Here is a 27,528-nt window from a genome sequence, read left to right on the forward strand (position 1 = left end):
ATGACTAAGCCGCTTCTGGCAAACCAGAGCAGCGCATGGAAACGCCGTTTACCTTCCCGCTGGAGCGGTACCTATTTATCTACTTGCACTTTGCCGTGCTTTCGAACTGCTAGGTTGGCAGGAGCAGGGACCGAGCAACGGGAGCTCACCCCGCCATGGGGATTCGAACCGCCAACCTTCTGATCGGCAAGTCCTAGGCTCTGTGGTTTGACCCACAGCGCCACCCGTGTCCCTTTTGGGCACCAACTTAGATGGCTTTAAAGGAGGATTCATGAAAAAGAGGCTATCTATAGATGGCTACTAGCCATGATGACTACGCTCTGCCTCCACAGTCAGAGGCAGTACGGTTCCCAAATACCAGTTGTTGGAGACAACAGGAGAAAAGAGTGCTTATGTGCTCAGATTCAACTCGGCGGTTTCCCACAGGCATCTGGTTGGCCACAGGATGCTCAACGAGATGGTCATTGGCCTGATCCAACAGGCTCTTCTTATCCTTTTAAGTTAGGGTTTGAATGAAATATTTTCCCTAGCCTTTTTTTTCTTGAGCTGTGGTGCTATGCAGCTTGTAGGACAGAGTATCACATTCTTGTAGCCAACCATAACCTGTCTCGAAAAGCACACTTTGGCAATGCAATCGCATTATCTCAGCTAGCATACCCAGCCTGGCATCAGAGTTTAAGGCAGGACATATCCCCGCACCCATCCCTCCTGCATCTATTATGGGTGACACCTGGCTTGAGAGCAGTACATGTGAAAAGGATCTAGGAGTCTTGGCTGACCACAAACTTGACATGAGCCAACAGTGTGACGCGGCAGCTAAAAAAGCCAATGCAATTCTGGGCTGCATCAATAGGAGTATAGCATCTAGATCAAGGGAAGTAATAGTGCCACTGTATTCTGCTCTGGTCAGACCTCACCTGGAGTACTGTGTCCAGTTCTGGGCACCACAATTCAAGAAGGACACTGACAAACTGGAACGTGTCCAGAGGAGGGCAACCAAAATGGTCAAAGGCCTGGAAACGATGCCTTATGAGGAACGGCTAAGGGAGCTGGGCATGTTTAGCCTGGAGAAGAGGAGGTTAAGGGGTGATATGATAGCCATGTTCAAATATATAAAAGGATGTCACATAGAGGAGGGAGAAAGGTTGTTTTCTGCTGCTCCAGAGAAGCGGACACGGAGCAATGGATCCAAACTACAGGAAAGAAGATTCCACCTAAACATTAGGAAGAACTTCCTGACAGTAAGAGCTGTTTGACAGTGGAATTTGCTGCCAAGGAGTGTGGTGGAGTCTCCTTCTTTGGAGGTCTTTAAGCAGAGGCTTGACAACCATATGTCAGGAGTGCTCTGATGGTGTTTCCTGCTTGGCAGGGGGTTGGACTCGATGGCCCTTGTGGTCTCTTCCAACTCTAGGATTCTATGATTCTATGATTCTATTAGGAAGAGTCTTACACTCTTGAGATACTAAACATGACACAGAGCTTCCAAACATTATTCTCACAGTTTTGTGTTGACATAAATGAAATGCCCAGACACGCCAATTAAAAAAGAAGGAAAGAAAAAGAAAGGGCAGAAAACTAGAACATATCTTTTTCATTCTCTTTTATTTAGGATAGTTTGAACTATCTTAAAGGAAAAGTTGAAAGACCAAACCATATATCTGTGCATCCCTCCTAAGGCAGATTCTCCAACCACTGCCAGTTGGATGAGCCACTATCCCGCAAGGCCAAAATTTAGCAATTCATCATGTCAAAGAAAGAGGAGAACTTCTCTGACTTCTAGGATTGATCTTTATACCCTAGGGGATCAAGGGCAGGACATAAAGATTCTGAGTTCCTGCTAACATTGGCTTTTAGTAATAAAGGCTAACTGCCCCATCTGTTTGTTAAAATTCTGAACATGTTTTCTTTCTCATGCACATACCAAAAGCCCTTTCTATTGTGATAGCTGGAAACTGCCCCCTCCCCAAATAAGATTTTAAAAACAAACATGATACAGCAACATATATTGCTACAGGTGCCTCTTAAGAAGAGGAAAAATAAACTGTGTAAACTTGCCCATAATTTTTGAATAAATGTTTGTTGCACTCCTAATTGGCAGTGTGCTCCAGACAGACAGGTCAAATTGATGGCTTGTTAGTGAGGACTGGCCCCTTTGTGAGTTGTTTTCAGAATGATTGATTTACAATAAAGTGGCTCCTGGTGGGAGCACGCAGGTGGAACTGATTCAGATCGATTCCACAGAAGCTGACTAATCAGCTGTTTAAACTGGCAGAGTGCTCAATGACGGAAACAGTCGAGCCATCATTTTCTATCTGGGATTACAAATTAGCTTGTTCTATTTATCCTGTTCCCCATCAATATGGATGCAAGCAGCTGAAGGCGAGAAGTGGGATTCTGGAATGACAAGATAAAAAGAAAAAGAGACCCTCCCTTCTTGCAGATCTTTCTGTTGTGATGCTGACAATGGAGGCACCAGGAGGGAGGAGGGACAGCTGCTTTACAGGTTTATAAAACTTCGCTGACAGTGCAATCCTACACATAGCTCCTCAGTAACAAGCCCCATTGAGTGCAGTGAGGCTTATTCCCAGGGAGGTGGGTATAGGACTCCAGTCGAAACATCGCTTCTGAGGCTGTGACCTGAAGCACACTTAACAGAGTCTAAGTCACAGGGGAGATGTACTTCTGCATAAACATGAATAAGATTGTGGTGCATTTTAACTAAGTATAAGGGATGTCGGCACTATGACCAGTTCAGATAGGTTAAACCAATGGCAACAGAAGCCAGAAATAACCATACCCAGCCCTTCTTTACACTCTACCCATGCTCTTCTCTCTCTCTCTCTCTCTCTCTCTCTCTCTCTCTCTCACACACACACACACACACACACACACTATCACACACACAATATATAGAATGTTGAATATGTGTGCTTCTTTCAGTGATTAAGGTTACATTTGTGGCTGGCCACTACAGCCTTTGAAATGTCACCCAGCAAGGATTTGGTGAAATATACCCATACGTCACCATTTTATGGGCTTCATTCTGATGTGCAGCTGTCAGGCCATAAACAAAACAAAACAAAACATATATATCTATATGTATGTATGCGTGTGTGTGTGTGTGTGTGTATAGGAGCCATTTGAAAACAAGGGCCTTGCCTAACCTATATTGACTTTGGTGTCCAAAAATGCAGGTGCAAGTTGTCTTGTAGTATTTTGTGTTTATTTACAAATAGATAGGTTGCGTGGCGCATAGCTATATGCTTCAACAGACTATTAAGAGGGCGTCAAGGTATTTCCCTAGGCAACTTACACCAATAGTCCTACTCACAAAAATCCGAAACAGAAGCCCATAACAACATATACTTATCACAGTGGCTTGGTTTATTTGATTATAAAAGCTGACACCTCTGGACAGATTTTGTTATGGGGTGGGTAGAAGGGTTCCAGCTAAATAACCAGGGACCAGCTAAGAGGAGGAATTGCAAATCAACAAACCAAAGGAGGGAAGGGATGATACAAGTTCAAAAATGTTCAGGTGGAGGGCCAAGGACCTACGCAGGCCATGGAAGCCCCAGTGGAAATGCATTTTAACCAATTCTCAGGCTTCTATGTTTTCAGAAATCATTGTCCACAGTTTCAACATGCATGTGTTCCTGACCATAAGGGCTAGAAACTTGCTTTAAAAATTGTTGAAACGCAATTTTGTTTTCAGTTCTGTGCTGTTTATACATTCTCATGGAATTACGGCAAAACACAGTCCTGAGCATTGATAGTGATGTGCCTGGCAATTCTTAGGGTTGGCATATAAATGGTCAGTGTGTTTAAACTAACTTTAGCTATGAAGGATTTTTGAGCAGCTTCTTACCAGTTTTAGGAATGAATATAAGAATTGTTTCCCCTAACAATGATCACATTGAATATAAAGATCAATCAATACAGCTGCTTCCTGTGTTGAATTATAAATTTAACTGATAACATATGTATTGTATTTAATTGCTTCTGCAAAATTTTGTCGAATGTTAACCTCAGCCTCCATTATAGTTTGGTCTGCATTGAGCATCCACATTTCAAAATATGTGTTGTTACAAATACAAGCTTAAGCTTCCTTTAGTGTCCTCAAATCCTGACCTGCAGGGCTCAGATTCTGTCTCAAGTTGATATAATTCAGTGTCCCTGGCAGTGTGATTCTAGCCTTCCTTTTAGCAATCTGCCAAAACCAACTGAATTATGTGTTGGTATCGAGATGCGGGCTGCTCACTGCAAATTGAGCCGATAGCTGGCGAAGTCATTTCACTTCACACCCTCACGTTGATGGGCAGCCTCTGGAGGTGAGATAAGCAACCTGGTTCGGATACAGAACAAGATGTGTTTCTTCAAGATAAGATGGGTGATTTAAAAGAAGCAACGGCTCAGGCAAGCAGGGTGTGAGGGTTAGGAGCCATTCGTCATGCAGAACTCTGACTTGTACACACACAGCTTTCTGCGACTGCCTTAGATGCATTAGAAAAGGTTGTAACAAGTGCAGAGGTTGCATCTTTGACAGGTGCCACTCTCAGGCAGTTGCTCCCAGGAAGACACTTCTGGGGTACAGCTAGCTTGAACAAAGGGATGGAGGTGGGCCCTGTATGCTTTGGATCAAGTTTCCATCTCTGCTGTAGTCACACTGAATGACCTTCCTTAGCCTTGATTTCTCCTCTGCAAACAGGAACAGCAGCCTACCTTCTCATAGGGTGGTTGTGCAAATAAATGCTTTGTGTTTGTAACAAACTGTAGTCCATTGGAAGACCAACTCTGCATTACAAAGACGTCTGCAAACTTGACACAAAGGCTGTCAACGTTAACCCCACCATGTGGGAATTCCTTGCAGTGCCTGGAGACAGACAGGTCATTTCTAGTAGGGCTGTTTCCCATACTATTTGGTACCATTGGTCCATGCTTACTCCTGACAGGCCTCTCCAGTGTCTGGTTATGATGTTTCTGGCTGCTGAGAGCAGGTGGGTTATGAGTTCTTTGTGGTGTAAATGGGCATTGTTGTCTTGGAAGATGTTTAGTAGGGCCAATTCTGAGAAAATCCTTAATAAATTATTTTAAAAAGAAAAAAAGAAAGACAGGTCATGAATCCATAGCGGTGACCAGAGAAGGAATGACCACTGGGAGGAGCGCAGAGAAGAAATGCCTTGGTGCATTTGCAGCAGAACAACTGGACGCCTTCATCTGTCCTATTTGCAACCAAATATGTCAAAGTGCAAGTAGATAAATAGGTACTGCTCCGGCGGGAAGGTAAACAGCATTTCCGTGTGCTGCTCTGGTTCACCAGAAGTGGCTTAGTCATGCTGGTCACATGACCCAGAAGCTGTATGCTGGCTCCCTCGGCCAATAAAGCGAGATGAGTGCCGCAACCCCAGAGTCATCCACGACTGGACCTAATGGTCAGGGGTCCCTTTACTTTACCTTTATGTCTTCCATATTGGTCTCTACAGCCACAGCAGGCACTGTAACCTTCCAACAGTTTGACCTCACCCCCAAAGGCACACTTCTTCCATTGTCTCCCAGACAGACAGAGTTTATAACCAACTGTAGTCCATAGGATGGGGAAACATGCAACAGCGTTTTGAAGAATAATTCTTGACTCCAAAGTTGGGTTTTACAAGCCCTATTATCTAGCAATGTGAAGGTTTAGAGTTAACCCTTACTCCCGCCCGTTGTTGTTGTTGTTGTTTTGGTGATTTTTGGTCTTTTTCCTTTATCCCAGCAGAAATATTGATACATTGCATTTTTCTAAAAGTGGAAAAACCTCCTTTTAGAATGATGATTGAAATACTTTTAGAAGTAGCACGTTGAAATAAATTACTGCCAATTTCACAGATGCAAAACTCCTATATCCTGTATTGAAAGGTAATAAGGCTGGTAATTATAGCATTGCTACAATATCTGTCTGCATCAGTAAACACATAAGCCTCTTAGCACTAAACTAGGAATCTGCCAGTCATCCTTCTTTTCCCACATGGTGACAAGGCCTTTGGACAACAGGGCCTCTGACATCTCTGCTTTCTCATTCCTCAGGTCACTGCATCAAACAAAACATTTTGATAGAACTTTGAAAATATATACCTACACACAAGGAACAAGCAAGCACGTAAACGAGCTGAGGAGTGTCACTGAATTCATGCAAGCTCAAAGCGAAAGTTCAGGACCAGAAAATATGTATCTTTAGGACACCAATTTGAGAACTCAGAAATATACATTAGTATTGTCAAGGATATTTCATTTACTGGGATGGAGCAAGATATGAATATATGGGTTCAGGATAGTTATGTTTCTCTGCAGTTAGTATGATGCTTGCAGCCTACTCCTGTCTACTTACTTACTTACTTACTTACTTATCTTGCATCTTACCTACTTACTCAAGAAGCCAACTCAATGGAAATATTTCTTCAGGTTAAGAACTTTGCTTCAGGATGAGAACAGAAATCATGCTCCGGCGGCACGGCGGAAGCAGGAGGCCCCATTAGTCGTGCTTCAGGTTAAGAACAGTTTCAGGTTAAGAACAGAACTCTGGAACGAATTAAATACTTAACCTGAGGCACCACTGTGTATATAGATGATAGATAGACAGATAGATAGACAGATAGATAGATAGATTAAGACTACTGTGAGAAGCACTGATCATACTAGTATGTTCCACCCTAACCCCAATTTTGCTCTCCCCCCCCCCGAAAACAACAACAACACTTGATAAGGGTTTTGGCTCCCTTTGGCCCTGTGAATACCCTCAAATGTAAGGCAAAAGTTATTAAATGAGAATTCCTATAGCAACATATTGTTTCTAAGCCCATATAATAAAACTTTCCTCCTTTTACTACAATATTTATGGTTTCAATTTTCACTGTGTTTTTTTCTTCTTCTTATTTTCCCAACTGGCAAAATCTAAGATATACTTAGGTACCCTTATGGTGCAACAGCTTGCATCTCCATATCTAACAAAACGTATATTGTAACTGAATTGAAACAAAGCATTTATACTTCATGTTTTTATAAATATATCTTAAGTATGGAGGTTGCAAAAGGAAAGGGTTAATGCATCCAGAAGGAGGAGTTGAAACTTATGGAATAGTCAGTGGCAAAGTTGTGATGCACATCTTTTGTTAGGATACTTGCAGGCAAATGGCCCACAAAGACCAGGAAATAGGTACACATGTTGGCAAAAGACATACAATTCTCTCCTCTCCATCTAATGATGATATAAGCAAGGTGGTGTCTATGGGCACCTCGAGACAGGTCTTTTACTGCAGGTATATGAAGCAGCAACCCACAGATGTGATCAAAGTGTATTCGTAATGGATTTGAAGTAGACTGCATTACCTCCCACTTCATAAATTGCTCTGCAATGTTCCCACATCATTGCCTCCACACTAGTATTGCTTCCCCACAACTCGAGACAATATTTGCAACTCCCATCGCTGTTACCAACACTGACCCCTACCACTGCTTCCCTACCTTGCCAGAGTTGGGGAGCGGAAGGAGTGGCTAGATGAGGAGAAAATTGTTACGCATTACTCTTACTGCCCTGGCAGTATTAATTGCTGGCAGGGAAGGATGCCTCACAATACTCAACCCCCCCCCCCAAAAAAATAGGTAGCACCAGGCCAGGAAGAAGGAAGGCACACAGGAAGTACCTACAGGTTGGGTGGCTGCTAGAACTGAAGGGAGCATTGAGGAAGCCTGCCAAGCAAGGCCCTAGGAAAGAAGGTGGGGTGAGTGGAACAATACCAATCAGTACTACTTTATGTGCTAAATTATACACAAAACATTCCACAATCCTAAACTGGTAAGTTTACATTTAGCAAGAAAATTGTAGTAAGTATAGTAAGAAAGTAAGGTTTTCATGCATTTTTGATTTTGGGAGGTGCTGGTTGTTGTTGTTTTTAGATGGGGAAACAAAGTTTTCATGGCTTCAAAAACTATAAAGTGAATTTTACCTGAAGCCAAATTTTGTGGAAAGTTAGGTGGGTCCTAATCAGATGAAGAGGGTCGCGGGTGGCGCTGTGGGTAAAACCTCAGCGCCTAGGACTTGCCGATCGTCAGGTCAGCAGTTTGAATCCCCGCGGCAGGGTGCGCTCCCGTCGTTCGGTCCCAGCGCCTGCCAACCTAGCAGTTTGAAAGCACCCCCGGGTGCAAGTAGATAAATAGGGACCGCTTACTAGCGGGAAGGTAAACGGCGTTTCCGTGTGCTGTGCTGGCTCGCCAGATGCAGCTTGTCACGCTGGCCACATGACCCAGAAGTGTCTGCGGACAGTGCTGGCCCCCGGCCTCTTAAGTGAGATGGGCGCACAACCCTAGAGTCGGACACGACTGGCCCGTACGGGCAGGGGTACCTTAATGAGATGAAACCTGTGTAGAATTTTCAAATAAAGTTGAGATAGGAGATCACATTGAAGAATGCTTCCCCATATGAGGAAATCCATGCACATACAACACTTATGATGACATGGAGAAGGCAAGGCTAAAACCCCTCACCTCGAGTCTGAAGTGGTATTGTCCAGGAACTGTTCTGATGAGCCTCTAGTGGAAGCTCTCCCATTATATAAAACTAGCAGCACCCCAATTATATTCCAGGGTTTCATGGCATCACTATTCTTCTAATATTTATGCCCTATGAAGCTACGATTGTACAAGTGAAGCCATGCTAATATGGTATGTGGATGTCAGAGCTTATCTGCCATCAATATTTTGAAAGCTCATTTGAGGAATTAATCACTTAACAACTGAGGCAAATTGATCTCTGCCCATCAAAGCTGGAAAGCTTTTGAGTGAATACTATGAAAACATTTTATCAGGGTAAAAAGATCATTATAAAGTCACTGTAGACACAATTCTTCCCCCACCCCCCATGTGTAGAAGATGAGAAGCAGACAAAGCAAAGGCCAAGGTTTGGGTGGCATGGAAGGTTTGGTGGTGGGAAGACTGGCCAGCCCAGATTATTGTTCCTTCTCCAGGCATTCTATTCCCTCTCTTTCTCTCCTTTTCTCCAGGCACCAGATGAGAGCTCTGAATGAGAAGTAGGAGGAAGAATAAGCTGGACCAGCCAATCCTCTTCCTCCCTGAATCATCACCTCTCCATTATCTTGCATCTTGCTCTGTCAGCAAGGGATGGATTGAAACCTATTTATGGAACAAAAGATAAATTCTTTCATCAACAGTATCTGGCTGTCTTGGCAAAAGCTCTTCCTGTTTTCTGCTTGATTAGAAGAGTGTTTAGAAGTCATACTGCATTTCAACTTCCAGAGCCCTCTTTTTAGATTCTTCCCCACACTGATGAGAATCCTGTCAGGTGGATTCAAGAAGCCATAGAATCCTAAACCATTTCCTGTAGTGATGCAATGAAGAGCAGAATTATGGGGTGAGAAGGGCTAATATAGTAGGGCCCTTCTGATAATGGGTGGCTTGGGTGTGCAGCACAAAAACAAAACAAAACTCAGTTCTTACCATCATGGACAGCAGAGTGTGGGCAATATGTACTGGATGACTGAATCATGCCCTGTAAATGGTGATGCATATGCTTCCATCGCCCCTCATCTTAATTAAGGGTCAGCAATGACAAGTATCCCCCCCCCCAGTATTTATTAAATTGCTTTATTTTCAACTTCACCTAATGTATATTTGTTATTTACCACAAATAAAGCACCCTCAAAGAGTGATACTTTTTATAAGACCTTGCACAGCTATGTAGGCATATCTGCTAGGCGAAGGACCAACCTTACATATATTTACAGAAAACCTTCATAGTGTGTCTTCCAAATCAAATTAATAGTCTGGACAGGTAAAACCACCCTGGAGTGCAAGAACGCATTTAGCCCAGGGAAGAATGATCTGACATACAATAACAGTAGCTGGACACATGTGGAAGAAGCATACAGAACCAGAGGTTCCAATCTTATTTCTAGTGACTCCTGACATGTGCCTGGCTAGCATTCATCTGATTTGGTATCAGAGGTTGTGTATGCACTCCTGTTAACTCTGCATCCAATGTACTCCCCTCACCCCCAGTTTATGAAGTGGAGTGCACACACCACTAGCCACAATCCATATCTATCCTGTACCCATCTTGTCGTTCCTTTAATGTATTTTGATCCATTCCCCCTCAAACTAGCTCCTATCCAAAGACGATAAATGCCAGAGACATAAACGCTAGGCTGACCTAGTGTTTGGAAGCAGTGCGGCAACGTAAGAGGTTACCAAAGGCATATTTTGGTACCTGAAAACCTTTCCATAAATACATCCCAAGCAGACACTGCTCTAAAAAGATCTAATCTGAGTAAATGGGTAGTAAAAAGGCAGGTGAAATATACTAAGCGTAAAGTGATGCACATTGTGTGGAAATGTTAGGTTCACCTATAACCTGTCAGAGTCTGCATTACCTGTGACTATGTAGCCAAGAGAACTGGGATGTGGGGGGCGGGCGCTGTTGCACTGAAGACCTTCAGCTCAGTGTGCTCCAGAAATGGAAACTAAAGACGTACTGCGGAACAAAAAATAAGCAGCAGGTAACATACTGGTGCTGGGGAGAATTCATCCTCACACTGTTATAAACAGTCCATCTACACAAACATTGCATTTTGCAAGATAGAGCTATCCTCCTTCCTGCCCACTCTGTGCTGTTCAGAGGGTTCTCATGACCTCTCCAGAGCCATTTGGGGGGGAGGCAGGGGAGGGGAAAAGAGGCAAAAAGTCTCACTGCACAAGTGGAAATCTACTGGCTCTAACTGGAGATGCCGGAGGTTGAATTTGGGATTTTCTGCATGCAGAGCAGATTCTCTACCACTAAGGCCTAAGCCAACAGAGAACGAGCCAATGTTCTCTAAAAATCGCTGTCAAATATATTCAGGGAGCTTGTAAATATGCCTGTGCCACTTATGGCCATTTTCAGGTAATGAAGACGTACACCTTAATTAAAGTAACTGAAAATCAGTGCTCTTTCCATTGATATTTAATTAACATACAATAAATGTCTCACTGCACTCACCATGTGAAAAGCATCCTGGCTTTGATTCTTCAGAAATCTGAAGGCTCCCACCTGAGGAATGTTGGAGGGGCCTTACTTTGAAGTTGAGGAGGGGAATGCCAGGGACCCATTCTGTTATCCTAGTTAGCTTACTCAACTCATCTTCCCTTGCAGTTAGGACGGACAGGGTGGGTGATTACTTCAAAAAGATAACTAGAGAAATAACAGGGCAAATAAACCAGAGTTGTGGACCAATGGCACCTCATTTATTCTCTGTAGGATGTCAAGCACCTCTGGCTTTCCCCACACCTCTTGGGAGGAAGTCTCCAAAGGCCCAAGATCAAAGCTCGGGCAGAGCAGGATCCTCCAGCCATATTCTAATATGTAGAATAAATCTAAGACGCATCAAATTCAATAAGACTTACTTCTGATAAAACTTATTTAGGAGCTGTCTGTATGAGCTGCCCATCTACTCCTCTTAAAACAAACTTAGATGGTTTGAAAGTAAACCAGGACTATTCAAAATCAATATGGCGGCTTCTGGATGCAGCTGGGATGCATCACCCCAGCTTTACAGAACTATCTGTAAATTAACAGGAAAAAGTATGTTTCTCTCTCACACATAAAGTCTGACAAGTACTTTTGAGCTTCTAGGATGTACGCAATGTGAAGGTAACAGCTGAGAGAAAGGAAAAAGAAAGGAGGTGAAAGGTTTTAAAACAAAGAGGGCCTTGGCCTGTTCAAGTCCATTCTAGAAAGTATCTTGAAAAGGAGGGGGGATTAGGATTGGGGAGATTTTATTTTTTTCCAATGCCCCTCTCACAAAAGCAGTTTATATAAGATTATTATAACAGAAAGCATTACAAATATGCCACAACGAAAGTAAAAGACTTGTTCTCACTCCCCTCAGATCCAGATGGTCCTTTGGGCACCTCTGAGGTGGCCGTTGGGGGAAGGAGGGACCACTCTGGGAGCTGGGATGTTTACAGGAATGTTTCAGGAGGAAGGCAAGGGGCAAAGGATACCCACTCTCAACCACCCCATCCCACTGCACAGCTATAAAACACTCAGATTTGTGGGCTAGCAGCCCCTACCCTAAGCTCTCTAGCACTCAATATCACAGAAAGGGAAGCTCTCAAGGGATGGGAAAGGGGGGAAATGCTAATTTCCCACTCCTCACACTTCCATGCCTCCACACGACTATAAGGCTCCAGTTCCTGGCTAGAGTTGTAAACAGAGAGCTCCTCTGAAGGAGTGGGGCTACACTGCAACACTTTGTTGCAGGTGCCACTTATATATGACCAGCCCCATTCCTTCAAAGACTATGTATTTTTATGGATATGAATCATGAATTATTTCATTAGGGCGATGCTGTAATTTTCACACGATCTTGAAACCACATAATACTTTCCCCCATCTTGTTGTAATGAAGCACTGCAGTTTTTTTGTTTTTTTTAGTTTAACTAAGAGCCTTGTCACTCCAAAAGATCTTGAATCTTATTGTTTCACTAGCAATTATTTCAAATCATTTCCAGCAATATAGTCTAAATAATTGACATGAATCATAGAGTTGCCAGAATGTGGTGATTAATTCATCAGTTAAACTACTTATCAATATTATTACCCACTATAGTGCGGTGGGGGCACATACTTGTGAGTGTGTGTGTAGGGGGGGGGGAACATGCTATAATATTTTTTTTAACTGAACTTGAGGGAAAATATATTTCCTAAAAACAGCTCCACACTTCTCCCCTCAATCAGCCAAACTTTAGCCTTATTATCTGTGTATTTTTATACAGTCATACAACAATGACAGACCCTTATTATTATTATTATTATTATTATTATTATTATTATTATTATTTATACCCCACCATCTGGCTGGGTTTCCCCAGTCACCCAATGAAACATTATTTCCACATTAAAAAATACACATTTTATTTACAGAAACCCAGACTACTTTTAAAGTACATTATAGTCTATCAGGAATGTCTAAAAGTTCAACCAAAGCATATGACAATGTCCTTTTTGAGTGTATAGCTTCAGAATGAAAGTCAGCTATTGTATCTTAATGGTTTTCCACCTAAAACCAAACCAAACCAAACCAAACCAAACCAAAAAACCTCTGGATATAGAAAAGTAGCATATCAGGGTGGAGGGCAGATTAAAGAATATTTTGGAGCATTTCTGAAGAACTTTTAATATGCACATTGTGGCCGGCATCTAATGATGCCATAGTGCATGGTTTCAAAGAGAGCCAGTGTGGGGTAGTGGTTAAGAGTGGCGGACTCGTAATCTGGTGAACCGGGTTCGCTTCCCCGCTCCTCCACATGTAGCTGCTGGGTGACCTTGGGCCAGTCACACTTCTCTGAAGTCTATCAGCCTCACTCACCTCACAGAGTGCTTGTTGAGAGGGAGGAAGGGAAAGGAGATTGTTAGCCGCTTTGGGACTCCTTAAGGGGAGTGAAAGGCAGGATATCAAGTCCAAACTCCTCCTCCTCCTCCTCTTCAAAGTCAGAGCACTCTTTAAATCTCACACACCTTCAGCATAGTGCCATGTTTCTCAAACTTGAGTCTCCAGTTGTTGTTGGACTACAACTCCCATCATCCCTAGCTAGGAGGACCGACAACATGGTGAGCGTTGTAGTGCAACAACAGCTGGAGACCCAAGTTTGAGAAACACTGGCATAGTGGTTACAGCAGTGACAATTCTCAACACTCCTACAGCAGCACTTCGATTTGGCCGAGTTATTGCAGCCTCACTGCAATTGTTGCTACCCTTAAACGGCAATACCTTGTCATCTTGCTGCCTGCCTATCTTGTGGTTCACCATTCAGAGTTCCTGCCCTCCGAGTATGGTACCAGACACATAATGGGCATAGAACTGGCAACGTAGAAACCCTCATTTCTCAGACATATATTAAACATGAATGTATTATCCATCCAACAAATGGTAAGGTATATTTACCCCACTTCCCCACGTGATGAGAAGCTCCAGGGGCTGTACTACATTGTTTAGTTTCCACTGCATGAAATAGCACTGGACACTCATGGCATTTTTGCAATGTTTGCTTTAATTACAAATATAGAGGCAGAATCTATTGGAATGAAATCAACCATCTTACTGCAGGCAGCAGATCCACCAACCCAGCATCGGGCCTCCGAAGTGAGCATTTGAACCTAATATATACCCCCATTTTGAGCCCACAGCTATTTGCTTCTCTGTCTCCATCTCCGTCCAAATTGCAATTCTAATTCCAACTCACAACAGGATTTTAGAAGAATTCCCCACCATCTGAATCCCCACCACCATTCCTTGTGTTTTGACGCTGTGAGATCCTTCTGTATTGCAGCCGCTGCTGGTGTAAGGAAATAGATGCAGATAGCTTCACGTTTTTAACTTAAACATTATGATTAATGTGTTCGAGAGGGGATGATATTTCAGGTGAAGGTTTTAAAACAGGAGCCGTTTTAATTTATACAATTCCCACTATGTTAAAGTGTTTCCAGGTTGTTGGTTTGTCTGTCAAAAGATAGTGCCACTTGACTACTAGGTAGCAAATACCCCTTGCAACAAATAAGCAGCAGTCACATTTAATTGGGCCACAATGCATTATTCATAAAGTATGTTTTCGTGATGATTTTGGCACTCATTAAGGGAGAAGAAGGGCAGTAAACTTTCTTGGTCGAAGGAAACTGAGTTTTAAAACTTAAGACACAGCCACCTTCTAAAAGTGAGCAATTAAGAGCTGTACTGATAAAAGCAGAGGAATTAGAAGGAAGGGAAATAAATTATTCTTGGCCACCTAAAGAAATAAACATGTTGGAAAAGGACAGCAGTATCTGTTCAAAATTAACCCTATTGTCTGCGTGTGGCTTGGGGGTGGGTGGGATAAATACAAGGTTTTCATTATAGCTATTATCAAACACTACCCTGGGATCTGCTTGGAAGAAAGACAGTATATAAATTTAAAAACTAACAAACCAACAAGTTTAACTCTAAGGGCTGCTACCTACATTCTTAGACCTACACATGAGCCACAGGGCTTTTCCCAGGCTTCCTACTGTATGTACACACAGTACAGAAATGTAGGAAACTGTGACTCCTTGACAAGGGTATCTGTACAAAACTTTTTTTTCAATACCCTGGTCAATTTAGTTAGTAAATCTTGCTAATCTTATACCATTTAAATGGGACGATGCGGGTGGCGCTGTGGTCTAAACCACTGAGCCTCTTGGGCTTGCTGATCAGAAGGTCGGCGGTTTGAATCCCTGCGATGGGGTGAGCTCCCGTTGCTCAGTCCCAGCTCCTGCCAACCTAGCAGTTCAAAAGTACGCCAAAAAGTGCAAGTAGATAAATAGGTACCACTCCGGCGGGAAGGTAATTCTCCTCCAGCCACTTCTTCCACATGTCCAATGTTACTACAATCTTTCATGCCCACTTTTTCACTTACATTTTTATGTTTTATACTTCCACTCTATTCTTTCTCCCCCATCAATTTACATATGGTTGCAGGTGGTTTCCCACTCTGGCAGCTTACATAGTGAGACCTTCTGAACAGCTTTAGCAGAAGAACTGCATTGTGTGCCTTTGAACCATTATCTGGGATAAACATTATCTGCTTGGGAAACACTGAGGACTAAATGGTCTTTGGTTCACCTCAAAACATATATGCAGAATAAAGACTGCTGACATTTCCATAATAGTGCAATTTATTGTTTAAATAGCATTTTTTCTTTGCAAAAGGTTGCATTGCCATTAGCAGTTGTCTTTTTTCTTCCACTAAACAACCAAAGATGACATTTGTGTCCAAAACCAATTAAATAAAAAATTACTTTTCGTATTTCCTCGGGCTGTCATTATTCATTCTTGCTCTTATAAAAAGAAACTACTGAAAGTGTGTGTAAGTAAGAGAGAAATTAGAGGTGAAACAAATATAGCCCTGGGCTGTCTCTGCTGCAGCTGATTTCGGCAGAACTGCTAAACAACATATTCAATAGAGCTAAATTTAATCTAGTTCAGAAAATCAGATTTCCAATTCTAAAACTTCTAATCTAAATTTAGAGATTGGAAATGATCATATTTGGCAATTTTCAGTACAAATTATAGCTCCTGGTAGGGTGTGAAGGACGCCTTTCCCAACACAAGCCAATACTTGTCCACTCTATTACTACCACCATGTAAGTTCCAATGACTTCGGTGGTGCTTACTCCCCGGTAAGTGTGTATAGAACTGCACCCTGGCTGAGTAACCTTACAGGGGTTGATGGTGGGGAGAGTCTGTGATGAAGGAGCCACCACTTCAAAAGCCCTGCTGGACACACAGCACCCCTGACAGAAGTTGTGTGAGTTGGGGCAAGTGGCTCTTTACCCGTGTTTAACCCATTTTTCCTTACCAGTTTCTCTTTCTTAAAAAATGAAAATCTAACAATGCCAGGGCTGATTTAGCCTTCCCCTCTGATTTGAAGGTGTGTCTGGAGAATGAGGCTTCTTTGAATCCGGCTGATCCAAAGCCTTCCCCGGTCTACCTTCTTTTTGCCGTGCTGCCCTCAGAACACTGACAATGATGGTGAAGCTCTCTGCTAAGGAGACGTGAGGGAGGTCTCCAACCTTGGAACTCTCCCTCCAACTGTGAATGTGGAAGAGTAAACTCTACAGTATCCAAGTGTGTCCCATCCACTCTTAGAACTGCTCTCTTCACAAGCTTCATCATGAAGAGCAGAAGGGATTTCAGGGTGAGTGAAGTTGTAAGTCAAAGCAAATTGCCAATACAGTGGTACCTCAAGTTACATATGCTTCAGGTTACATACGCTTCAGGTTACAGACTCCGCTAACCCAGAAATAGTACCTCAGGTTAAGAACTTTGCTTCAGGATGAGAACAGAAATCGTGCAGTGGCAGCGGGAGGCCCCATTAAAAGTGGTACCTCAGGTTAAGAACAGTTTCAGGTTAAGAATGGACCTCCGGAACGAATTAAGTACTTAACCCGAGGTACCACTGTACGTTTAAAGTATGCAAAATGCTAATAAAAGTAAAAATTAGTAAGATTTAAAAGTGCCCAACAGCTCGTCAGCCATCTCAGTCAACCTCTGTGACCATTCCACCTGGTCATTAAATACTTTTATATCTTCATGAAGTCAGTGTGGGGATTGGCTTACGTTCCTGTTTCATCCCGTCTTTTTTAAAAAACAACAACAACAAACATTGTCTATATGTTTATTAAACCATGAGCTGCAGACAGGGATTGACTTGGTTATATATATATACTGTGTGTGTGTGTGTGTGTGTGTGTGTGTGTGTATATATATATATATATATATATATATATATTTGCTTTCGTAGATTTTCACGGGTACAGGAATGCAGGTTTTGGTATCTTCGGGTGTCTTCCCGTGTAAGAGTTGGGGTGTCTAGGCGACGTTTCGACGAGGTCTCACTCGTCATCTTCAGGCTGGTGCTTTCGGCTTCTTGTTACTAGAACAGAGCAGGATAGTGTGCCTTTTAAGGAACAAAAGAAGAAAAGGCACACTAACCTGGGAACTTCCTCTCTGCCCAGAACGTTGGAGGCTATACACCACACCCCCTCAACAGTATTTATAGGAACTCAAACACTGAGATCCTGCTCTGTTCTAGTAACAAGAAGCCGAAAGCACCAGCCTGAAGATGACGAGTGAGACCTCGTCGAAACGTCGCCTAGACACCCCAACTCTTACACGGGAAGACACCCGAAGATACCAAAACCTGCATATATATATATATATATATACACTGCGTGTGTGTGTGTCTCTCTCTCTCTCTCTTCGCTTAATGCAAAGAAATCTTGAGGTGGAAATACATTTTTTTCCTTACAAGGAATTTGTATTTGGCCCAGAGTTGTGACTATAACCTAATTAAGCCTGCAATAATACAAAAATATGCTAGCTTTTGAGTAGAAAGGCACATTAGTAAATAAAATATATGAGTTTTAATCAATTAGTTATTTGATGAAATCTGATGAATAAAATAGTTTTGAAGGAAAAGGCATAATCATTCACATCATTATTACATGTACTTCTAAAAACAGGGTACCAGAGAAGGTATCTAAATTGAAAAGGTACTACCTCCTGGGTGAGAGAGAGTTTGGAATCAGACCTGGACCAAACCTTTGAAAGGCAAATTAGTTCACACTAATAATTGGGGGGGGGGGGCTTGATAGCAAAAAAGGGGAGATTTCTTCTACTTTTTCATGCTTTGGAGGGGCATAATTTTCACAAGGGGTGGACACAATTTACCAGAGCTCTTTGAAGCACTGTCCAACTGACAGTTGCCATTTCTAATTTCCCATAATGTTCTGTACCATGGTGCGTTTGGGTAAACAAATGGCAACACTCACAAAAAACAGTTCCATTATTTTCTAGTGGCTGTTATTGGCCCCTTCTAATATCCACTGGAATGAGGCCTTCTAGGAAATAAAAAATGTTAGTTGCCTGGTTGACATAGTTCCTGAGACCTCTGTTAAATTACATTTGCACCCTGAAAACTGCTGAAATGCCTGCCTCCCCAATTTTATAGTGAATAGAGCTAGGGAACTGGGGTTGGAGGATTTTGACCTGGCCTTGGGTGGGATGCTTTATCTATGTTGATGTCTGTGTTTCTGATCACAAATGCATACTATAAAAAAGGTCTGCTGACCAATTAAGTGGGCCATGTTTTTAATTGATTAAGCAAAATGAGCATTCCTCTCAGAACTGGAAGGCAGGGAATGCAGTGAGTGGGAATCTGAGTCTGTTGGTGACAACTGAACATTAACTTTAAGAATGCAGGTAACTGAACAATTAAGCATTTTGTGAGGGAACGGAGAATCACAGATTGAATCACACACAAATTTCTGGGACCGATGGGGAAAATATAGAAGAGTGATACATGACTGCTGATAGTCTATGGGGAAGAATTATAAACCATATGAACAGAAAGTGGGAATACAGGGCATAATTAATAAAAGGAGTAAAGATGAAAACATTGTACATCCACAGAAAGAAGGGAATATCATAAGGAAGTTAGAATGCCATAGACAGATGTCCGAGTTAGGAAAGCAGCATTTTTTAAAGACAGAAAGTGAACTGTAGGAACACAAGAAAGGACAAATGAAAGATGAATGGGCACAAAAATAGAAATTTATGAGGAAAAAATGTTGACAGTAGTGCCTCTAATTAAAAAAGGCACCACCAATTTAGAAAGCTAATAGTATATACTCAAGGAAGTGGGTGCAGGGAGAGAATTGTATAAAAAAGGTGCTTGCATAAAAGGGGTAAGTTATATTAAAAAGTGGAAGTACAAAGAGGGGGGTCAATTTTATGTGCCAGACACTAGTAACCTTTTTAAAAAACCCAGCAAGATAAAGAAGTATGGAAAAAACACAGGTGGGGGGAGAATATTTCTAGAACAGAATGGCAGCTGGGTTGTAACTGTCAATACTGTATTGCCCGATCATTACATATTATAATAGAAAGGTCACTGTTCCATTAGTACATCCTTTCCCAACCTGGGGCTCTCAAAACAATGCTGTACTACAACTCCCCAAATCCCTGCCCACTGGTCATGCTGGCTGAGGCTGATGGGTGCTGTGGTCCCAAAAATCTGGAGGATACCAGGGCGGAAATGGATGTTTTAGTAGAATAGCCAAATTCTAGTAACTGGTGAGCAGAGAATTATGTTTTGCTGAATTCCTAGATAATATTCATCAGCTTAACAACACTTTCTTTAAAAGTTAAAACTGACAGTGCCAGCCTATGAACAATTATGTATTTTAGATAATTCAAAAACAATTGAATTATGACTGTAGTTAGAAAGTTCAAGTCTAAGTCAATAACTGCTATACAATTTTACCTTGCAAATAAAATAAAAAATCTCATACACAGACATTTATAGGCATCAATGAGTTCAGTGTTACATTTAGGGGGAAACCTAGCAAAAAAAGGATACCCAATAAGGTTTTACCATGATCTCAACGAAGACAGAAGATGTTCTAACAAAGGACAAGTGAGAAAAAGTGTATGATGGCTCAGATCTTCCATAGCATCTCATAGAAGAGATAATGGTGGACATCATTCTGCACACTGATGACACTGCATTCCCAGTCTCCCAGTGGGTTTGTGTAGATGTTGAACTGCACCTTTGTCTTTCCTTGTTTCCTGCTTCCTCCCTCTTTCCATCCTGTGGGACTCTTGTGCCCACAACTCCTGTTTCCTTCCTCTCTTCCTCTTCAACTGTAGCCCATCTCTGTTTCTGTGTTACTAGGAGATGACATCCGTACCTTTGTGAGCCAGCAGCTTTGGCAACAATCCCCATTGTTGGCTCAGATGTCTGCCTCTTTCCTTAGGTGTGTTGGTTTCTACCCACATCCAGGTCTGGGCCGAAGGCTGGGGATGGGAACTGATGAAAGTCACATGGGGCCATCTTTCAAAGTGGGGCGGACCCAGTTTGAACATGCCCCTGCTGCATTCTGAGACATTTGTTCTCAGAGCAGAAAATGTAGATTCCAACCACTTCTACAATACTTAGAATGTCTGGCTTCCCTTCATGTATTACCCACATGAACAGAATCCATAGAGAAAAGAGCAGTAGAACATCATTGCTGTTAAGGTTGCCCTTAAGGTTGCACAGCTTAATCTGACTGACACCAGTATTAGGGATGGGATGTCTGAGCTGGGGAAGCCAGTGCGTGAAGGCTCCGACAACTTAGCCATACATGTCCAATGCATGGGCACCTGTGGAGAGGGAAACTGCCCCACTGCCCCCTTTTCTATGCATGGGCCCCCTTCACACAAGCAACACATGAATAGTGAAAACACAAAATACGTAATAAGAACAAGAACAAACCAATAACCCTCCTCCTACAAACACATTTAAAAGCGCATGGAATGTTAATCAGCCAAAGGCCTGGTTATAGAGAAACATTTTCACCTGCTGCTGCACGATTTCTGTTCTCACCCTGAAGCAAAGTTCTTAAACCGAGGTACTATTTCTGGGTTAGCGGAGTCTGTAACCTGAAGCATCTGTAACCTGAGGTACCACTGTATAATGAAGGCACCAGGTGAGCTTCCCTGGGGAGAACATTCCACAAACAGGGAGCCAACTTAGAAAAGGCCCATTGTTGTGTTGCCGATCTCCAGACCTCTTGTGGAGGAGGCACACAATGCAGGGCATCAGATGATGATTGTAGGGTCCAGTTCATATAGGGAGAGGCAGTCCTTGTGGTACTGTGACCCTGAGCCATTTCAGCACTCATTCGCTGACTTAAAAACAAATGCCTCTAATGTAATGATGATGATGAGATGATGATGTTTATTTCTATACCACTTTATATTTTTAAGGGGGGAAATCTCAAAGCGGTTTACAATACATTAAATGCAGTAGGCATATGTTCAAATCACTTCCAGCACACTTTTGAATGTTGGACTGTCTTCAGGCAAAAACTAGCACTTTTACTGACAGCTAAGAAAACTGGCCCTATTTCCTCAAGGAGTTTCGCATGTGAAAAAGTTTCAGGCTCCTTTCAACAGTGTCCTCAACACTGAACGCTGTATTCCTGTGAGGATAACAGGTTGAGGACACAAAAGTGAGTGTGACCTCTCTCTCCCTGCTTCCCCCATCTCTCTGACATGTTGGTATGAGGAATATATTATTCTCCAAAGAGTGAGACCACTCAAGGGAAGAGAGAAAGCATACCGGGCTCCAGTTTTCTAGGGTGTTCGCTCATGTTTCTTCTCTAGGGAGAACCTGTTATTCAGCTATTTGACCAGGGCTTTCTGCCCAGTGCTCAGATCATGACACCCCCCCCAAAAAAAATGCAGATGGCAAAAAAATTGATACCTGATATCTACCCATTGACCTAGCTTCTGATACCACTGACTACATCCTGAAAGTCACAATGTGAAACTTCAGAAATACCATTGGACATATGGTTGCATAAGCATGCCTTGAGTAGATTCCATTTTAGAAGAACCAGGCAAAGTTCAATTTAAATAGAAGGCAAGTAGCAAACAGAAAAGGACAGAACAAGGCAAGTAAAGGCTGTAGCGTGCATATTCCATGCTAGCCCTGAGGGCCTTCATTCAAGGAGCTAGTCAGGAGCTAGTCCCCTCCTCATTTGGATGCCATTTATTACTATTTTTCTCTGTGTGCTGCATTTCTCGTGGCTAAATGTATTATAACAATAACATGCTGATGCTAGATAGGTAATCTTCCATTATGCCCATGTACATTGCCAAAATGCAATTCGATTTAAAGTGACGCACCATAATCCAGCATTGCTCCCTCCTTAATTTGAATCACTGGTAATGTACTATGGAGACAACAGACAACATACTGTCTATTAGCAGTTTTAGAGTGCATCGTGGTTGGAGTCTTGTCATCTTAATATAAATTTAGCCAAGTCCCTATATGATCTATTTGAACATAGCACATATTCCTGTCATTTCCTTTCTAGCATCATGCGTATCAGCACACATCTTGTGCTGTATATGAAATATGCACACAAAACATATTTTTAAATGCATGAGGTTAACCCCAGAAGAATCAGATGAATGCCACGCAGTATTAATAATATTTATTTATGCATATTATTTTCCCCTTTGGCAACCCAAGGGCTGTATTTTTAATGAGCTGTTAAGTGCATAACGACAAAAGAGAAGCAAGGAACAGCAGCGTGGATTGGGGCAGAAGAGATTACGGGTTTTTCACCAACTCAAAGCTTGAACCAGCAGCATATAGTGCTGGTGCCCAGCAGCAATAACTAGGATGAAATTAATGATGGCCATAACTTTATTGATTAAAGCCCACTGAGTTTAGCATGGTGTAAATCAACAATCCTCTCACTGGACAGCCTAAGTGCTGGTCAATATCACCGCCCCAGTCCATTGGCTGATCGGCTCTTGGGACCTGAGATCTGTGCCCCACAGAGTTTGGCAAGCCAGCCACTCATGGAAATGAGGATCTTCCACAACACACAAAATTATAAAAGTGTTCCAGCCCAATAAAGTGATGATGCCATATCAGGTTGTGGCCTTGGATCCTCCTACCCAACAGTGTGCTGATAATAACAAGACCTGATAATGCCACCCACAATTTCAGGGGTTCATTCACCCGCTCACCTTCCAATGGGACATATGATACGATCTGCCAGCAGTGGCATTTTGCCTTCTACATAGCACAAGAAGACCAGTTTTTATGCAAAATAATAAATGGATAGAAATCTGGCATCAGAAATGGCATTATAGAAAATCCAGTGGGGGGACATTTCAGCCTCCCAGGACACAACATAATGGATAGAGTGAAGACTACAGCTATGTACAGACTGTTGACTTAAAACGCTGCTAGGTGTTCAATTGTGGCTTGATGGGAAATGGATCAAAATGCAGTATTTCTAAGAAATGACAGGATAGATAAAGGGTAGATGTGTGTTGTTACTACCATGTGTACAACTGCTTCCCAAAACAGTGGTGGGTGCACACTGGATGCAGAGCAAATGGAAGTGTGTACACTGTCTATGATGTGAAACAGTTACAATGCACAAAAATATTAAATGCTATCACAGGTATGCTGAATCAGCACAGCAGATTTTTCTCACTTTACTTGTGCTAATTGGCTAGCTAATGTCAGGATGTCTTTGTTATCAGCTGCTGGGTTTGTGTGTGAGAGTGAATGGTGACTGTTATTAAGGTAATTATGACCATTTGTAGTTTTCTGTGTTTTATTTCCTTCCGACATCAATGTTTACAATCCCCACCCCATCCCAAGTCGTGTATATACGCACCAACAACTCAGGATAACACTTCATGCATCTGATGAAGTAAGCTATGGTCTACTAAAGCTTCTTCCATAATAAATTTGGTAGCCTATAAGACTCTTCGCTGTATTATCTATATTCACTTATTAGTTGCAAAAAAGAAATCCATGCTTAAACTGAATGCATGTTCTAATCAATCACTCCTTATATAATTCAATTTGGAGATGAATATAAAAAATGAACGTTAAGGATCATTCGTGAAAATTAACCACCAAATAGCACTTATATACCTCCTCCTGGTTCAACCACGGGGAAAACTCTTTGTGGATTGTGTAAAGCCTGATTAATGGGGAGAGATTAGTGTTATTGAAGTGGCCTGAACTCCATTGAAATATTCAGTGTCTCATATCAATGTCACACACCACGGCGTTAATGGGATTGAGATGCAACAATAATAGTTTCCATGACAATGCGGTGCATTTAGTCCCAGGCACCTCCCTGGGTAAACAGTAATCCTTCAGAAAGAAGGGGGGGGGGGAAGCAAGAAGGTCATTACAGCAACTTGTCAAATCAATGCAGAGAGTGTCTGAGGCGATTAAGGCATCTACTCTCAGCCCTGACATGGTGTCAATAGTACTGGACCGCTAGAGCTCAGTCAGATGATTGAAATGAAATGCCCATCAGTCAGGGAGCCGAGGTGGACTAATGATTCCCTGTGCTGCCTATTAGGACTACATGACAACTCAATCCTGTTTGCTAAAAAAAAGGGGGGGTAGTGACCTTGTTGCTTTGTTTGAAGCTGAATTAAATTGACAACAGCAGCTAATCTTTACCTAGGGCGATTAACAGAATTAAAGCGCAACAACAAAGACACACAAGGCATTGTTTTATCTCCTGGGTTTGATGTACGCTTCCCAACCTAGGGAGAGTGTATTTCTTTCTAATCAGGTGCGAGGTAAAATGTATATTCAGCCAAGGGGTCTATGCAAATATGAATGATTTTGGAAGCTATAAAAACCAAAATGAATGGTAAATTTGGGGAGCAATAATAGGAGAGACAGAAGTTCTTCCAGAAATACTCCAAATCTGTGGGGTGGGGGTGGGGTTAGAAATAAACTCTGATTTATTTATTTATTTTAATAGTTTGGTGAAAACTGCAGCTGTTTCTTTAGTAATTACTCGGGAATATGATGCATTCAACCCCATTAATACAAAATTCTACCCTGGGTATATCAAGACCCAGTGGTGCTATGGCAACATCAAAGTTATAGCAATAGGTTTCAAATCAATATAGACATTCAGGGTCTCCCCATTGGATTTCACTCTGGGGCCAACTCAGGTGGTAAACCCAGGTCTGAGCTGCATCATTTTAGACTGAAATGTTATACATGGAGAGTTAATCCCATTGTACTCAGTGGGGCTTACTTCCAACTAGACACATATAGGATTGTGTTGCTAGTGGTTAGAGCCACTAGCTCATAAGATGGAATGTTCATATACATGGGAACCTTGATTGTCAATGCTTCAGAAGCCAAACAATTCGGAACCCGAATGCCGACAACCCGGAAGTGAATGCTTCCGTTTTTGAATGCGCCTTGGAAGTCGAACAGCTTCCGAGGCGCATTTCTCCATTTTTTCAATGGATTTTGCCAACCGGTAATTGCGCCTTGGTTGTCAAACGTTTCAGAAGTCAAACGGTCTTCCGGAACAGATTATGTTTGACAACCAAGGTTCCACTGTATAGAAAACTATCATGGCTGGGGGAAGACTGTGCTTGAATGTTTCTCTTCCATACTGAATTTTCTATGTGTGCAAACTTAAATCCACATATAGTGCATGCAGATGTTTCTGTTCTGGAAAAACTTATGTAAGAATTTTAGCATATCTGAAAAGGATTAGGAGATTTTTTCTCCTAGAGTTTTACTGATGCTGCACACTTTTTCAGCATAAAATGCAACTTTTTAGACTAAAGCAAGGATTCAAGTTCAGACATCTAGGAATATCTCTCTTCACTTCCCCCGCCATTTCCCCTTTTTAACTTGAGGGCTATTCTAAAACGATGTGCTTGATTAAAGTCTTCATGTCCAGATCATGTTTCCCTACTGTTTATCAGTTTACATTACTGACCTACTCAATCAAAAAAAGCAAAAAGGGGGCCGAGAAAGAGAAAGGAATCAGAAGTGGAATGTTTTTCATCTTTACAGCAGCTAATAAGAAATGGTTGAGATGGTAGAAAAAAGTAAATATCCTGCCCCGCCCCTCACCATTCCAATCATGAATATATTGCTTTAAGATGTGCCTTCATCTCTGAAATTGTCAGGAGGTCATTCTGGCATCCCTAAATATGAAGCCCAAAGTAACACATTACTCTGAATCGCTCAGTTTCAAAAAAAAAAAGATGAAAGATTAAGGAAAATTTTCAGGGACAAGAAAATACCTGACACCCTACATTTATCTCATGAAGTGGACAACTCCCCCTTTCCTTATTAGTAATTGGGGAAGGTTATTCAGAACTCACTTTGGTTTGATTACATTTGGGTACCAAGAACCCACTTTAATGCAGGACAGTTCTATCTATAGGTGGCAGAGGGCACATTTGTCTACAGTGTATGGTAAGGATGGCCTGTATTTAACGTTCCGCTATTCAATATGTTGCATACCATGAGTACCATATGTGAACAAAAGCTGGTGTATTTTAAACACATCATTCCCTCCCGTGGGCATTGCAGAAACATCTATATGGCCACTGCTGGGAGCAGGTTGCTCATCTAGATGAATCCTTGGATGACCCAGTAGTGCTCCTTATTTCCTTTTTGACAGCAACACCAGCTATTACAAAGTACATCACCGTAATAATGATCTGAAAATAAATGACACCTCAGTCTCAGGTTTCCCTCTCATTTTAGTCCTTTCCCTGCTATCAAAATAATGTGTGGTTCCTCAGCCCTGCTTTACAGCCGATAAGGATGGGAACATAGGCAGCTGCCATTGGTTCATCCAGCTCAGAATTATTAACAGTGACTGCCAATGGCTTTCCAGGGTTTCAGAAAGATGTTTCACTAGCAGGAGATACCAGAGATTGACCCTCAGATTTTAGTGAGTTGAGGCTGTTCAGGTCTGTGCTCTCAAGTTGCCATAGTGGGGAAAGGGAAGACTGGGACAGATGAAGGATGGAATAACTGGCACCAGGCCCTGAATTTAACCTGTACTTCACCGGGGATGCGCTGCACTGTTTATTCACAGGTCCCACTCGCACAGTTTCATATCAACACCTCGGTGGTACAACTGCACACGGCGCTTGCTTTAGCATAATTCTTTTAACATTAGCGAGGTTCTGCAGTATCTATTTTTCAACAGCATGTGACAACTGTGCTGTTACCTTGGCTAGTTTACATTGTACAGGAGGTTCACATCCCCATGTCTGTGATTTTTACATAATTGGGCAGAACAGACACACATGAGTAAATGTGTGTGCTTTGCTTACAAGCCAAGCTTAAAATTTACATTTCCTCTGTGAGATTATCGTTGTAGCATGAAATTCCCATTAATATAAGTAATCACATGTTGTTATTTTTGATATATGCAGTTTAAATGTTCCCTCATAAATTACTTAAAAGGTTGTGCAGACAGATCCACACTTAAAAAAAGAAAAGAAACACCAGATATATTGTTAGCTGTGTCCCACAGTGCCTGCTGGGAGGTTGACAAAGTACAAGCCACACATTCTGGGTCCCCATTGGCCAACTGTGTAATAGGTA

At 42.1% G+C, this 27,528-nt stretch overlaps 1 protein-coding gene across 15 annotated transcripts in view; it reads right to left on the minus strand.

Annotated features, from left to right (window-relative positions):
• The window catches only part of LOC308585812 (uncharacterized protein), a 229,543-nt gene that overhangs the window by 121,697 nt on the left and 80,318 nt on the right, over nt 1-27,528 (minus strand). For 2 of the 15 annotated variants that reach the window (XR_014007575.1, XR_014007576.1), the window contains exon 1: nt 20,156-20,264. The exons of 9 other annotated variants lie outside the window; for them this stretch is intronic. The gene's annotated coding sequence lies outside the window, so the exon portion shown is untranslated. 4 more of the 15 variants (XR_014007578.1, XR_014007579.1, XM_081191952.1 and 1 more) reach the window with 3 other exon arrangements.

Source organism: Podarcis bocagei, assembly GCF_964188305.1.
Source record: "Podarcis bocagei genome assembly, chromosome: 4".
Taxonomy (NCBI): Eukaryota; Metazoa; Chordata; class Lepidosauria; order Squamata; family Lacertidae; genus Podarcis; species Podarcis bocagei.